Below are 14,377 nucleotides of genomic sequence, written 5' to 3' on the forward strand. Positions count from 1 at the left end.
GAGGAGGTAGAGTGGGACGCATTTAGCTGACCAAAGAGGGGAGGCTTTACTTGGGTTTTAAAAAGGCAGAGCCCCTTGGGGAGATGGCAGCTGGTGGTCTGTAGGGGTGGCAGGCACTATTTACAATGCACCTTCACAACCACCTCTCATTTTGTCCTGATGCCACTCTGTAACCAGGCTTCACCACCCTCATTCCTCAGATGAGAAAACTGATGCTCAGTGAGGTCTATGAGTGGCCCTAAACTCAGGGCTTTTTTAAAGGTTTTATTTATTTATTTTTAGAGAGAGGAGAAAGGAGGGAGAGAGGGAGAGAAACAACAATGTGTGGTTGCCTCACGTGTGCCCCCTATTGGGGAACCTGGTCTGCAACCCAGGCATATGCCCTGAGTGGGAATCAAACCGGCGACCCTTTGGTTTGCAGGCTGGCACTCAATCCACTGAGCCACACCAGCCAGGGCCTAAACTCAGGGCTTCTGACTTACATTCTTTCCCTTAGGTAGCAGTTTGCCTGAGGAAGTCTCAGCAATTCTCTCCTTGGAGGGTCAGCTTCATGAAGGGAAAACCTTGACTTCTCCTACAGAGGCAGCTTCCTCCCAGCTTTGTGCAAGGTCCACTGCAGACTCAAAGTCATGGTGGTAAAACATGAGTAGGCAGGGGCCACATTGATGAAAACTGGTGGTCAGACAGCAGCAGGAACATCCAGGAGCACTCAGGGGCTGAGCTGAGCAGACCTCCCACAGAGGACAGGAGTGGCTCAGTGGCAAGCAAAGAACACAAGGGAGAAGGGTCTGCCACTGTGTCCAGGAGCAGGGTCAAGCCTCAGGAAAGTCTGACTGTGTGCAGAGGTTTCTAGTCACCAGATATAAGGGTGAGATAAAGCTTGTCTCTCATTTTTTATTGTATTTTTCCATTCCCATGTATCCTCCTTATACTCCCCTCCCTCCCCCAACAATCACCACACTGTTGTCCATGTCCATGAGTCCTTTCACCTTTTTGTTCAATCCCTCCACCCCAATACCCCCTCTAAGAGCTGTTGGCCTACTCTCTATATATGAGTCTGTCTCTATTTTGCTTCTTAGTTCAGTTTGTTCATTAGAGCCTACATATGAGTAAAACCATATGATATTTCTCTTTCTCTGACTGGCTTATTTCACTTAGCACAATGTTCTCCAGATCCATCCATGCTGCCACAAAGGGTAAAATTTTCTTCTTTTTTAGGCTGAGTAGAATTTCACTGTGTAAGTGTCCCATAGTTGTTTTATCCATTCATCTACTGAGGGACACTGGGGCTGCTTCCAAAACTTGGCAATGGTAAATAACTCTGTAATGAACATAGGACTGCTTATGTTCTTTCAAATTAGTGTTTCAGGTTTCTTTGGATAAATCCCAAAAGAGGAATCATTGGGTAATAAGGCAGTTCTGTTTTTAATATTTTGAGGTATCTCCATACTGCTTTCCACAGTGGCTGCATCAGTCTACATTCCCACCAACAGAACAAAAGGGTTCCCCTTTCTCCACAGCCTCATGAGCACTTGTTTGTTGATTTATTGATGATAGCCATGCTTACAGGTGTGAAGTGATATCTCATTGTATTTTTCTGATGAATAGTGATGTTGGACATCTTTTCATATATCTTATTGGCCATCTGTATGTCCTCTTTGGAGAAATGTTTATTCAGGTCTTTTGCCCATTTTTTTATTGGATTATATGTTGTTTTGGGGTTGAGTTTTATCAATTCTTTATACATTTGGATACTAACTGCTTATCAGATGTATTGGTAAATATCTTCTCCCATTCAGTGGGTTGTCTTTTTATTTTTTAAACTTTATCCATTTATATTTTTAGAGAGAGGGGAAAGGAAGGAGAAAGAGAGGGAAAGAAACATCAATGTGTGGTTGCCTCTCATGTGGCCCCAACTTGGGACCTGATCCGCAACCCAGGCATGTGCCCTGACTGGGAATCAAACTAACAACTCTTTGGTTCGTAGGCCCATGATCAATCTATTGAGCTACAACAGCCAGGGGTGTCTTTTTATTTTGTTAATGGTTTCCTTTGTTGTGAAAAAACTTTTAAATTTGATGTACTCCTAGTTGTGTTTTTTTTTCTGTTGTTTCCCTTGACTAAGGAGATATATTAGAAAAAATATTGCTCTGAGAGATGTCTGAGATTTTACTGCCTATGTTGTCTTACTCATGGGTAGGAAGAATTATCATTAAAATGTCCATACTACCCAAAGCAATCTATAGATTCAATGCAATTCCTATCAATATACCAATGATGTATTTCATAGAACTAGACCAAATGTTTCAAAAATTTATATGGAATCACAAAAGACCCTGAATACTAACAGCAATCTTGAGAAAGAAGAATGAAGTTGGAGGAATCACGCTACCTAATATCAAACTATACTTTAAGGCCATAGTAATCAAAACACCATGGCACTGGCATAAAAACAGACACAGATCAATGGAACAGAATAGAACACTCAGAAATAAATCCATACCTTTATAGTCAATTAATGTTTGACAGGAGGCAAGCACATACAATGGGCTAAAGATAGTTTATTCAATAAGTGGTATTGGAAAATTGGACAGGTATGTTCAGAAAAAGGAAACTAGACCACCTTCTTATACCACACACAAGAATAAATTTGAAGTGGATTAAAGACTTAAATGTTAGACCCAAAACTCTCATTTTTAAACCAACCAAAGGCAGGACAGCTGTTCTTTGTTTCCATAAGCCAGCAGAAGAGGAAACTGGGTTGCCTGTGATGCAGTGGGGGAGAAAACAAGGGGTGGAGTTGGTTTAGTGCTCTGGCTGTGAGGAAGTGGAACTTGTTACAGAAAGACTTCCTTGGAGTATATTGGCAAGGGCTGTCCAACCTTTTGGCATCTCTTAGCCACACTGGAAGACTACAAGTTGTCTTGGGCTACACACTAAATACATTGCAACACATAATCACAAAAAAATATCTCATAATGTTTTAAGTAAATTTACAATTTTTTGTTGGGCTGCATTCACAGCCATCCTGGGCTACATTCGGCCCATAGGCCTCAGGTTGGACAACCCTGTCTAGTGGCTTTCAGAGGTTTCTCTGAGCCCTGAAACCAGTCAGCACAATGTCTCCCTGTCCAGATGTCGGTGATCTTGGTTTTATGTGATGAGAACAGCAAGAACCCTTGAATCTGAACAATACCAGGGCAGACTCCTCTGCCTCCCTTCTGCTCTCTTCCCTATGCCCTCCATCCCAGAAGCAGAAGTCTGCTTCCCCAAATTCTGTTGCACCCACCTCCTTCTGGCCTATCAATCAGATTTGCTGATAGACAAATGGAAACTAGGTTTCACTGAGCTCTGCTATGTGCCCTTCCCTGGGCTTGGCACTGTGGTCACGCAATGAAATGAATAAGACATTTCCTGCCCTAGGAGTTGTCCATTAGGAAATTCAGAGTTAAACAACTATGAGAATTATGAGGTAAGGGGACAGCCATCAACAGAGCTGTGGACAAAATGCTGGAAGATGTGAAAACCCACAGGAGGGAGAACTGGGTGAGGAGGAAAAGAAACAGGAGGTAAGGCTGAGAAGGAAGAATTAGCCAATTGAAGAACTGGTACTGGGAGCAGTTTTCAAAATGTTATCAAAAACTTTTTATTCCTTCCACTCACACAATAAGGGAAGCCAGCCAGAAACTATTCTCCCCACTTCAGTGATGAGGAAATTGAGGCACAGGTGAGAGTACAGCTGGGATGTAAACACCCATCTTTTATATCCAAGCTCCCTGCTCTTTCTTTCTTCAAGGCCGAGTTGGGATCAGAATGGAGAAGGTAGGAAAAGTGATGAGTACCTTAGAGGGAGAAGCTGAGGGCTAGGGAACCCCCAAGGCAAACCAGGAACACCTGGTGATTCTGGCTAACTTTACAAGGAGTGTCCTGGAAAGCACTTCTTTGATCACTGTTACTACTACAAATAACTTTTATTTCTACTTTTCAGAGAAGAAAATTGAGATTCAGAGAGGTTAGGAATTTGCTTTCGACCTCACAGGACTGGCAGGATTAAGACTGCAAAGCCCAAACTCAAAGCCACTGGGAAACACCTCCCATGTGGCACAGGAATACTGTCCCATTGTTTCATTCAATACCTTTGGCATCATCCAGCCCCAGGGAGCTGCCCCCCTGCCCCAGGGAGAAGGCTTCTATTCTGTAGCTTCTTAAATTCCCAGGCTTAAAACCATTTTGACGAACTTTCCTGAGCCTAGGCCTGAGGAAGGTGTCCATAGCCAAGGCAAACTGGCAACATCCTGGGCGGACCCCTGCCAAGGAGGGCCACCATCTCTTCCCCCAGGCCTTTAACTTCCACTCTCTCACTGTGCCCAGAGCTTGGGGTGGGTGAGGTTTTCACCCATGCAATTCTCCACCAGGGGAAGTAGAGAGAGGAAGTGGGTCAGATAGGGGAGGGAGAGGGAGTGGGCAAGCACCGTGGGTGTGAAGGGACAGTTTTCGTGACCAGGGGGACTTTCCCCTACGTCTGAGCTCCTCCCCGAGGTAGGGCATCGAAGTTCCCCAACATACCACGGGTCTGTTTGGGTTTCCGACTCTTCAGATCCAAGTCCTAGTTTATCTATCTCACACCCTCTGTGATGCACCTCTCTCCCTTAATCTTGGAATCATTTTACTTACTCCTTTCTTCCCTCCCTCCCCCCTCCCGCGCGCGCGCACGCGCGCGCACGCACACACACACACGCACGCACACGCACACACACACACACACACAATCTCAGGTGAGACAAAGCGGGCCTACCAGACTTCACCAGAGCACAGCTGGACTCCGAAATGAGGGCACCGCTGCCCCACCCCCACCCCAGGAAGGCTCCATGAAGAAACCTGGTTGAAATATGAACCCGAGCTTCTCTCCTTGTGACTTCCCTTCCTTTCTGTTGCCAGGAGTCTGCCTGGCACTAGGCGTCCTGCCACGGTTTTTTTTCGGGCGTCTCCCCCGTCAGCCCCCAGGCCAAATTACTATCTATTTCACTTGGTGGGAGCGACTGTGGGAGGCGGTTTGGTAGAAAGGCAGCCAGTCCCTCCAGTGAGACTTCCTAAGGGTCTCTGGAAACACAAAACAAGTGGGTCTTGCTTTTTGTTCGCTTATTTAACGAGAAAAAGACCGAGAGATGTGTCTGTCTTTAAACACCCACCGCTAAGTTTCTTGTCAGTTTCCGGAGTACAACTACAGATCATCCCCGGGAGGTGAAATGCACATCCTTGACTCTTTAGGTAAAACACTGCAAAATCATATGGATGTCCAAAGACTACACAGACCGCCCCAACACACATACCCGCATCCAGGCAGGGACAGAAGTGCTAACGCAGGCGACCCCAAGTCATTGGGAAAACAGAGGCTCTTGGTTGACCAAGCGCTGCGGGTGGGGCGGCGGCGCAGCGTGGGTGGGGGTACCCAGCTCCCTTTCCTCCCGCCCTCCCCCGCCCCGTGGCTTCCCTTTCCCCTCCACTCCGCCTCTCCCTCACCGCCCTCCCTCCCGTTCACTCTCCGACTTCCTCTCCCCTCACCCTTCGCCTTCCATAGTTTTCCTCCCCCTTCTCGCCCGAGGTCGCTGTTTACGCGCTCTGAGGCCCACCCCGCCCACCGCTTACGTGACCCTCTGGACGTCACGCCCCGCCGACCGGAAGCGCTGCCCTCAAAAGGGTGAAGACTCCGGCGGGGCGGGGCGGGGCGGGGCGGCAGAGCTCTCTGGCTGCCCTTGGCCGGGCTCAGGGTAGTGAGCCGAGTCCCATGTCAGAGCAAAGGATGTGGCTTTCCGCTCTCCTCCTGAGAGCTGGAGGCCCGTGTGGGCAGCCTTCTCAGATGTCAGCTCCCTGCATCCTCCCTCTTTGAGTTTCTCATTAAATAGTCAGAGCTAGATTGAAATACAGATGACGAGTTGGCCTTTAATAGATGCACTCAGATGGTCCCTTGATATCCTGGGTCCTTAAAGTCCAAGGCCAGAGGCCAGTGTCAGGTAATGTAAAGGACAGCCATGCCTCTGCTGGGTGACCTTAAGCCTCAAAATGGCTTCGGGCCTGAGTTTCCTTGTCTATAAAATACAGAGGATACTTGCCTGTGAGTGATGATGAGGATCAGATGAGCCTTCCACTTGCACACGTAAAAGTAGTCATTTTGTGCCCCCAAGGGACCTCTCCAGGTGCTCCTTTTGAGGAAAGGAACAGTCTCAAGAGGTGGACTGGGCTTACAGAACCTACCTCTCTGTGGCTTCACCCACCTGCTCTGGCAAGGCGCTTTGACCCTGATGAAAAGCTTAGGCTCGGCAAGCAGTCATCTGGTGTTTGCCTCCTTCTTTTCCCCCGACTGTGGACAGCTGTTGGGGACCTCTGTTAGTGAGCAAGTGGTGAACCTGCTTGAGATGACCCAGTTAAACCAAGTTGGAAACCAGAATCGCTAAAAGTCAGTGATGAGCAGTCTGTGGATGTCTCATACAGTGTTCAGTACTGTACAGGACCTGTCTTCTGTGCCTCCTAATCAGACCTCTTTCCTTCCAAATCCAGTCCAGGCTCAGAACTCCCAGCTCTAACAAGCAGTTGCCTACTGGACACCAGCTCACCACTGGTATCTCCATTCCTGCCCTCTCCATTAATTTTGAACTACGTTTTCCCAAGGCTCAGCTGCCCACATTTCTCTGAGTGCTGGTTACTTTGCATGTATGTCCTCTGTGTGCCTGCTTCCTCCTCCTCCAGTACTTGGAGTTTCCTAAAGGAACAGACCATTTCTCTCCAAACCAAACAGAAGAGCCCTCACTCTCCACCCATGAGGTTAGGCACCAAGTCTCCTTTCGATCTCTCAAGAACAAGGAGGACGAAGAGTGTTCACATTCTAGAGTCAACTCATTGAATTGTAAATGGCAGTGAGTCATAGAACAGATAAGGAGGGTTTTTGCAGTGCTCACTCCCTCAAGCTTCCTCCTCACCCAAGGCTTCAGTGATCCCCATGAGACTCTTCCCTAGCCAGGGAAGAGCTGCTGGATTGTTGAGAATGAGACTACACAATGGACAGGCAGGTACCCAGTTTTTGGAGGTGACTGTCTCCATTACAATTAAGGTCCTCTTAACAGATGAGGTTGAGTGCTCCTGAAGTGATGGCTAAAATTGGTTCAAAGATTCAGTTTAAGATCTATGGGAGATCAAATGTTCCTCCTCAAAATTTCATGATTCCTTTGGGAGTGGGGATGGAGGGTGGGGAGTACTTTCCTTCTCATCATTGCCTCTGGCTTAGAGTTTCTGTTTTTCTCAAGTCAGATCAGTTTAGGAATCTTCTTGCTGATCCATGAGTGCTCTTGCTGTTGTGAGCTGTGGATTTCATCCCTTTTCCTTACAAGTGAACTCCTTATGAGGTCTGCACATGCATTAGAAGCTTACAGATGGCTGGGGTCTATGGAGGGGTTAATGCAGCAAAATTGAAAATAGCTTCTAAAAGACTGTTGGACATTTCCATTCTTAAAAATGCCCTCTGTTTCCTCTATAACACTGGCTCTAGCCCCAACCCTACACCACTTTAATGTTACTCAAGTTCTTAGTTCTCTCTTCTACCACTTCCCCCATTTTTTGCTTTTCTCCTCAATAGCAAAAATGCAGATTCCTCCTACTTTCTTTTGCAGAGTAATTCAGCTCTTTCTAAACCTCACCCACATTTCTGACTTGGCTCCAATGCTCCTCTCTTTAAGTTCCCCTCTTCCTGAGCCAGGCCAATGCTGGAAGGGGTGTTAATCTTCCTGGATTTGTACAATGTTGTTGTTTTTACATAAGAATGTTTATTTACACCAGATCCTTCTTTGAATTCAGAGGGGGCAGGGAGCATCTTTCTGGGAGCTTCCACATTAGCACTAAGATCATCATTATGCTCACATTTGGTGGCTCAACCTCCCCAAAGTCCTCAAACCTATCTCATAACATTCCTCTCTCCATTCATCTCGGGAATTTTTGACATGAGACCCACGTGGCTTCCACACACTCTAATGCTGGAGGTGTTGCTGGTGGAAGTGGGGTGCTTGCGGTGTCACAAGAAAAGCATTTTCAGAGACTCACAAGGAAGGATGAAGTCTGGTGTTAGTAGTTATTTGTGTGGAAATAAAAGACTATTCCCAGGTTTCCAATATCTCATCTTTATGAGTGGAAAAAGTCCAACTTGCCTTCATCAGGCCTAGAAATAGGGCCAGTGTCCAGACATTTTGTGCCATATTAAAGCTTAGTCCTTCAGAGTCTGCACAGTCTGCCTCAGGCCGCAGGCAACAGCTAGGTGCCTGTTACCAGGAGAGAGAGGAGAGAGGAGGGGATGGGGGGGGAGAAAAGAGAGAGACACAGAGGGGAGGGGAGGGAAGGGGAGGGCAGGGGAGATTCTTTGTTAAACTGGGTTATATTATCTCGGGCTTGTTTCTGTTCAAACTAACCAATCAACTTCCCAAGCTTCCACAGGCTGGCACTGGATACTTCCCCTAACCAATCCCTTTCCTAGATCTTCTGGGGTTTTATATACCTTATCCAACCTGATCCTTTTCCCAGACTAGACTGACAGGTTTTTATGGTCACCATTTTTGCTCCTACTGCACATGTGCTTACCTCCCCCTTTAGTGTTCTGTTCTGTCCTCTCCTTCCTCCCAGGAATCTATGTTGAATGGACTGGTGGTTTCCTGGGTAGCACATGAAGCTGTAACTTTGTGCTTAAGCAGATTTATGCTTCCTAGTTGATTATGCTTATATGTTTGATTTCTTTTGTTCCCTTCCTTTATTAATATCTAGCTACCTATGCTAACAGAGGGAGGCAGCTGAGAACACCTGGGACCACCTGACTCTTTGCCTGACTGAACACAACTCAGCCTCTGACCTCAAGGGAGTTTTCTCAGCCAAGAGGGAGGGAAGAAAGCCCTGAGCTGAGCACAGAAAGAAACAAGGAAAGGATGTTGATTGTTCTTTTCCCACCTATTATCCTGACCCTGATTACTCCCATTGTCATTATGGCCTCTCATTAAACCCACTGAGGATGATGCTAAATGCCAACTGAGAATGATTTCAGATTACTGGCTTCAATATTCCAACATAGAGATTCACACCATAAATTCCTCCTTGAGTTCAGTATGTGTGTGTGTATGTATGTATGTTGTGGGGGATGTTATTTTAACAGGCTAATTTGAATACTTTCTTATATTTCAGAATGAAAATTATATAGTGCATGTATTCTGTTTTTGCCTTGGCTTCCTGGAAACTCAGAGATAAGTTTAAGGTTCAATGAAGTCTAATCCAAACACATTAGCAAATACCTATCTTTATCTCTCTCCCTCATACTACTAATTGGTTTCTAATCCTCAATAAAATATAAATACACACATATAATTCTCTTTTATATGTGGTTTAATATTTTAATATGGCTCAAATTCTTCTTGGAAGGAAGCAAAGTATGTATAAATTATAAGTAATAACATGTACTCAACTATTATGTGCTGGGTGCTAATCTAAGTACTATAAACTCATTTACCAACAACTCTATGAGGTAAGAACTACTATTAGCCTCATATTGTATATAAAGAAACAAAGCACAGAGAGTTTAATAAATTGCTTGAGATAACACAGCTAGGATTTGAACCTGGGAAGTATGGCTTTAACACATATGCTCTAACCATCACACTAGAATAAGTAAATTACAAGCTAGTTCAAAAGCTTTTAAGTCATCTGGGTCAGTCATCCTCAGAATAAGGCTGATATATAAGCATCTCAGACCACCCATTCTTAATTTGTAGAGAGACTCCTCCCACCAACCTTATTTTTGATGCAGAGGTTGGAGGCAGTAATATTTAGAATCTTTGCCCATTCTTCCTCAGCGCCCTCCCCCGACCCTAGCCCCTTTCAGTATCTTTTCTGACATGTCCATCATTCAATCTATGTTACTTTTTCCTTCACTTATATGGAAAGAATAGGGTGTTTTTTTTCTCTTTGTGTATCACTTGCATGGAGATAATTGATTCAACCAAATTCAATAAAGGTACATGAAGACATATTCTGTGTTCAGGGCCAAGGTATGTGCTAGGCAGTGCAGTGTAAATGTATAATCTGGTTCCTGCCTTCAAGGAATCCCAATTTCACAGTTCTATACAGTGTGTGATAATACCAGGATATGTACTTATCGAGTTATAAACAAAAAAGAAAGTGATTAATTGTAATGGGGATTTGGGCGGGGGGCGTGGGCGGTGGATCCAGGAAGGCTTCACAAGGAGACAACAGAGAAGCTAGATCTTGAAGGATAAGTAGGATTTTGGATGGGCAAAGAAATGGACCAACAGAATTCCATGCAGAGCATATAATATGAGCAAAGTCACAGTAGTATCGAAGAATAAAGTGTGTGTTTGAGAAACTCTGAGAATGAGTTTAACTGTTAGAGTTTGAGCTAGATTATAAGGCCTTGTAGGCTCAATTATTAATCTGAACTTCCTCCTGTAGGAAGTCTTCAAAGATTTTTGAGCAGGAGAGACAAGATAAATCTGTGGTTAGAAGGAGCTCTGACAGCAGTGTATGGACTCAGAGAAGAGCGTGAAGGGGAGCAGTCAAGGCAGAGAGATAACTTAGGAAACTTGGAATGGTCCAAGAAACATTTGAGGACAAGTGGCTTTAGGGATGCTGAGTAGAAGATATTTCAAAAGAATGATTGGCAGGACTGGGTCCCTAATTGAATATGCTGTATCAGTTCAGGCAGTAGGCCTCCTGGATATATCTCCAAATCAAGAGATCCGTAATACGGCAGGTGATCACATATTCTTCTGGGACCCAAGCAGTCATCAGTGTAGACCATAGATCACAGATTAAGGAAGATATGGGGTAGATCACTCTCTTGTTACAGATAAGCAAACTGAAACTCATAGAGGTGACTGACTCCCAATCTGGCCACCTGTCTCCTTACTCTCAACCATATGGGTCAGATGTTTGGCCTTTCCTGGCTCTGAGTCATGCTGCAGTTGAAAAATACCTTGAGCCCAGAGCCAGGAAGGCCAGAACTGGGAAACTGCAGTACCTCTTCTTCAGATTCTTCCTTCTTTCTTGAGTTTGTCTTTCTCCACACTTTGGCCAGGGTCAACCCTGGGTCATCTCCACCCCAGGATCATCTCTGGTTGTCACAGCTGTGATACCAGCTTCCTGGCAACCCCAGACACTCAGCCCAGGAGGCCCAGCCCCATTATGGCTCTGCCAAAACAACATCTGGGGAAACTCCAACAGTTTCAGGGCCTCTTCTCATATTTCCTGCCTGGAGATCAAGGGGTTTATCCTGTGCCTCTAAGAGTGAGTATGAGGAGGGTTTATAATACATCTATCCTCTAAATTTGGGAAAGAGGCAATAAATTCAGCTTCAGATCTGCTGCTGCCCCAAGACCATGTGTCCCCTTGTTGAGTTTCTGGCACTTTCAGTCATACCTCCTCGTACCACTGGAGAAGGCCAGGAGAGTGCAGGTACTGGAGATTCCATTCTTAGGAGGCTTTCAGGATAATAGACCTTAACAGATAGTTTCTACCCTATGATACACCTAGGGAGTCAGCAAAGTAAAACACATCACGGGACCTTTGTAGCCAAATACTGGTCTGGCCTTCTGTCCACATCTCTCCCCTCTCCCAGTTCCTACCTCATCTCTTATTCACTCTCACAAACAGCCTCAGCCCTCCTGCCTTCCTTTGCCCTGCCTTACTACAAGGCCAGTCTGCCAAAGGAGGGAAGAAAATCCAGGCTGTTCCTCTGCCTGTGGATACTAGTGGGTCAGTAGGGGGGGTAGGGCGCAGATTCCCTACCTAAATGGGGCCTGGCATGCAGTTAGCCTCAGTTACAAGTCTAATGAATTAATGACACTTCCCAATTCTCCCTCCTGGTGGAAGGAGGGTGACTCTATATGAGTCCAGGAACCAGGAGGCCTCAACCCTTCAAGCCATGGAGGTCATCCTGTGGTCTCCTGGCTGGCCCCTGAGAGCAAAAGTGGCAGCACCCTACCCGCCCTCACACACATCCCCAATACTCTGAATGTCATGTCTCTGTGGCTGAGCCTTTATCCTGGAACCCTGGGTTCAGCTGTCTCCAAGGCCCAGCCAAGACTGAATCCTGGCTTCTCTCTTCACTGGTCACTGTCTGAAGGGAAAATGCTCTCATCCCCACACTGCTGTGTACATGCTGTACTAATCTGACTCCTGCCACCTCATTGCCAAACCCTCTCCGTGGGTTTTCTTTGGATCTAGCAAAGCTCCCTGTGTCCTCCTCTCCACCCCAGCATTTCTCCACCTCCTCACTTCACTGAAACAGGCTGTCCCCCAAAGGTCTCTCAAAGAGAGCTTGCTTCTCTGTCCCACCCACCTCCCTCAGAATCATGTAGTAGGACAGAGTCTTCCTTGCTCTGCATGACCTATTCCCCACCATCACTCTGTATTACCTTCTCTGAAGTTCATTTTGTCCACTGTACCATAATCTTTGACTCTCCTGCTCGCTCCTTCTCATTGACCCAAGATCTTGCCCCGGCAAGGCTCACAGTCTGTCTCTCCACCCCTAACTCCTGCTATCACTTGAGGAAACATCCGCATCCGTGTGAGCCACTGAGCTTGTTCTTCCCCCTGGGGGGAGCTCAGTCTCCTGACCCCATGTCACCAAGCAATCTTTCTGCTCTCAGCCTCCAAACCCACCCCTAGCAGGTGGTCCAAACCCACCACTGTATCTCCAGAGCCCAGCACTTAGGGGAACCTGATAAATATTACCTAAGCAAGTGAATCAATGAAGTGAGTGTCATGAGAGAGGAGTCTGGTGTGATGGGAAGAGCACTAGACTGTAGAGCAAGGTAGAGCTTCTAATTCTCACCCTGCCACCAGCTAGCTGTGTAGCTTTGGGCATCTATTCCCATCTCATGGCCTCCTTTTCTTTATCTGAAAAATTAGAAATTCTGTGTAGATGATTTCTAAAAACTCTACCCCTGACAGTTGACAATAGTAAGAGCTATGGTTTATTGAGCATCTCTGATATTTAGGCATTGTGCTAGGCATTTCCTATATATAATTACTCATCTACCTCATCTATTCATTAACTGTGAAGAATGTATTGTCCCCATTTTAAAGATAAAAATAAGAGAGATTAATGATTTGCCTTGCCATAAAATAATAGGTGGAAGATTTATGATTAGAATCAAGGTTGGTTAACAAAAGCAAATATGTCTAAATGACTTTTATGTCTTGAGATAAAAGGGATCTTTTGTTTAGAGGGACTAATGCATGCTCTTCTGGTTACTGAAGGTCTCTCTGAGAAGGCAGGAAACTGCCTTCAGAAATATGTCTAGGGGTAAACGCCTTGCTTGTCCCACCCTTTGCTAGGGCCTACTCCCCACCTGTTCACTTCAGCTAGCAATTGTGAATCAGGTGCTGCTGCTGGTGGGGGAAGCTGGGTGAAGGGAGCATTGTAGAGGATACAATGGGGTCAGGACAGCTCCTGGTGTCTGGGCAGATAAGTATGACAACTATGGGCTTGGAGGTCTAAGAGTACCTTTAAGACATTGTGTGCTGAATGGGATCCACAGGACCCTGCTTCAGAATGGCTTGGGTTCTCATTAAAAATACAGATGTCCAGACCTGACCTCAGGGAGAGATATTTAATTTGAATTTTTACCCAATTTCCCAGGTGATTTGAATTACTGTCCTGATCAGTCTCATGGTTAGAGACTTGAATGCTGGGTGAGAGATTTTTAATAAATGCTGTAGGCAATGGGAAGCCATTGGCTTTTTATATACCAAAAGTAACATAATGAGAATATTATTCAAAGAAAATTACTCTGGCAAGTAGTGTTAGGCATGGATTAAAGTGAGGAGAGGAAGAGAGACTGGATGGCAGAATACCAACAAGTGTCTATAGCAATAGCCTAGGGGACAGAAGGAATGCAACAGGGAAGGCGATGCCCATGGCAAGAGGCAAAAACAGGAAAGATATTGCAAATGTAGACTCTCTAGGCCTTAGCAACTGATTATCAGGGGTAGGGTGAAAGGTGTCTGCCAGGTTGTGAGCCTTATGACTAGAAAAAGAATGGTAATGCTCTGAGAGAGAAAGAAATCAGAAATAGAGAAGAAAGGAGGAAAGTATCTTGATTTCTTATATGTTGAGATTAAAATACCAGAAAAATATTTCAAAGATGCCCAGTTCTCAATTGGAAAAAAAGAGCTGGGAGCTCAGTAGTAAAGTTGGGGTTAGAGACAACTGATGGTTTGAGATTTATTGTATATCAGGAGTTGAAAATTCAAAATGGTCAAAATAGGTAATGCAAATGAGGATTAAGTATAATTTTAAAAACCCACATAAGTCCATGATAAATGATAACTG

This window comes from Phyllostomus hastatus, unplaced genomic scaffold, assembly GCF_019186645.2.
Source record: "Phyllostomus hastatus isolate PE091 unplaced genomic scaffold, TTU_PhHast_1.1 phas_contig_36, whole genome shotgun sequence".
In the NCBI taxonomy this organism is placed as follows: domain Eukaryota; kingdom Metazoa; phylum Chordata; class Mammalia; order Chiroptera; family Phyllostomidae; genus Phyllostomus; species Phyllostomus hastatus.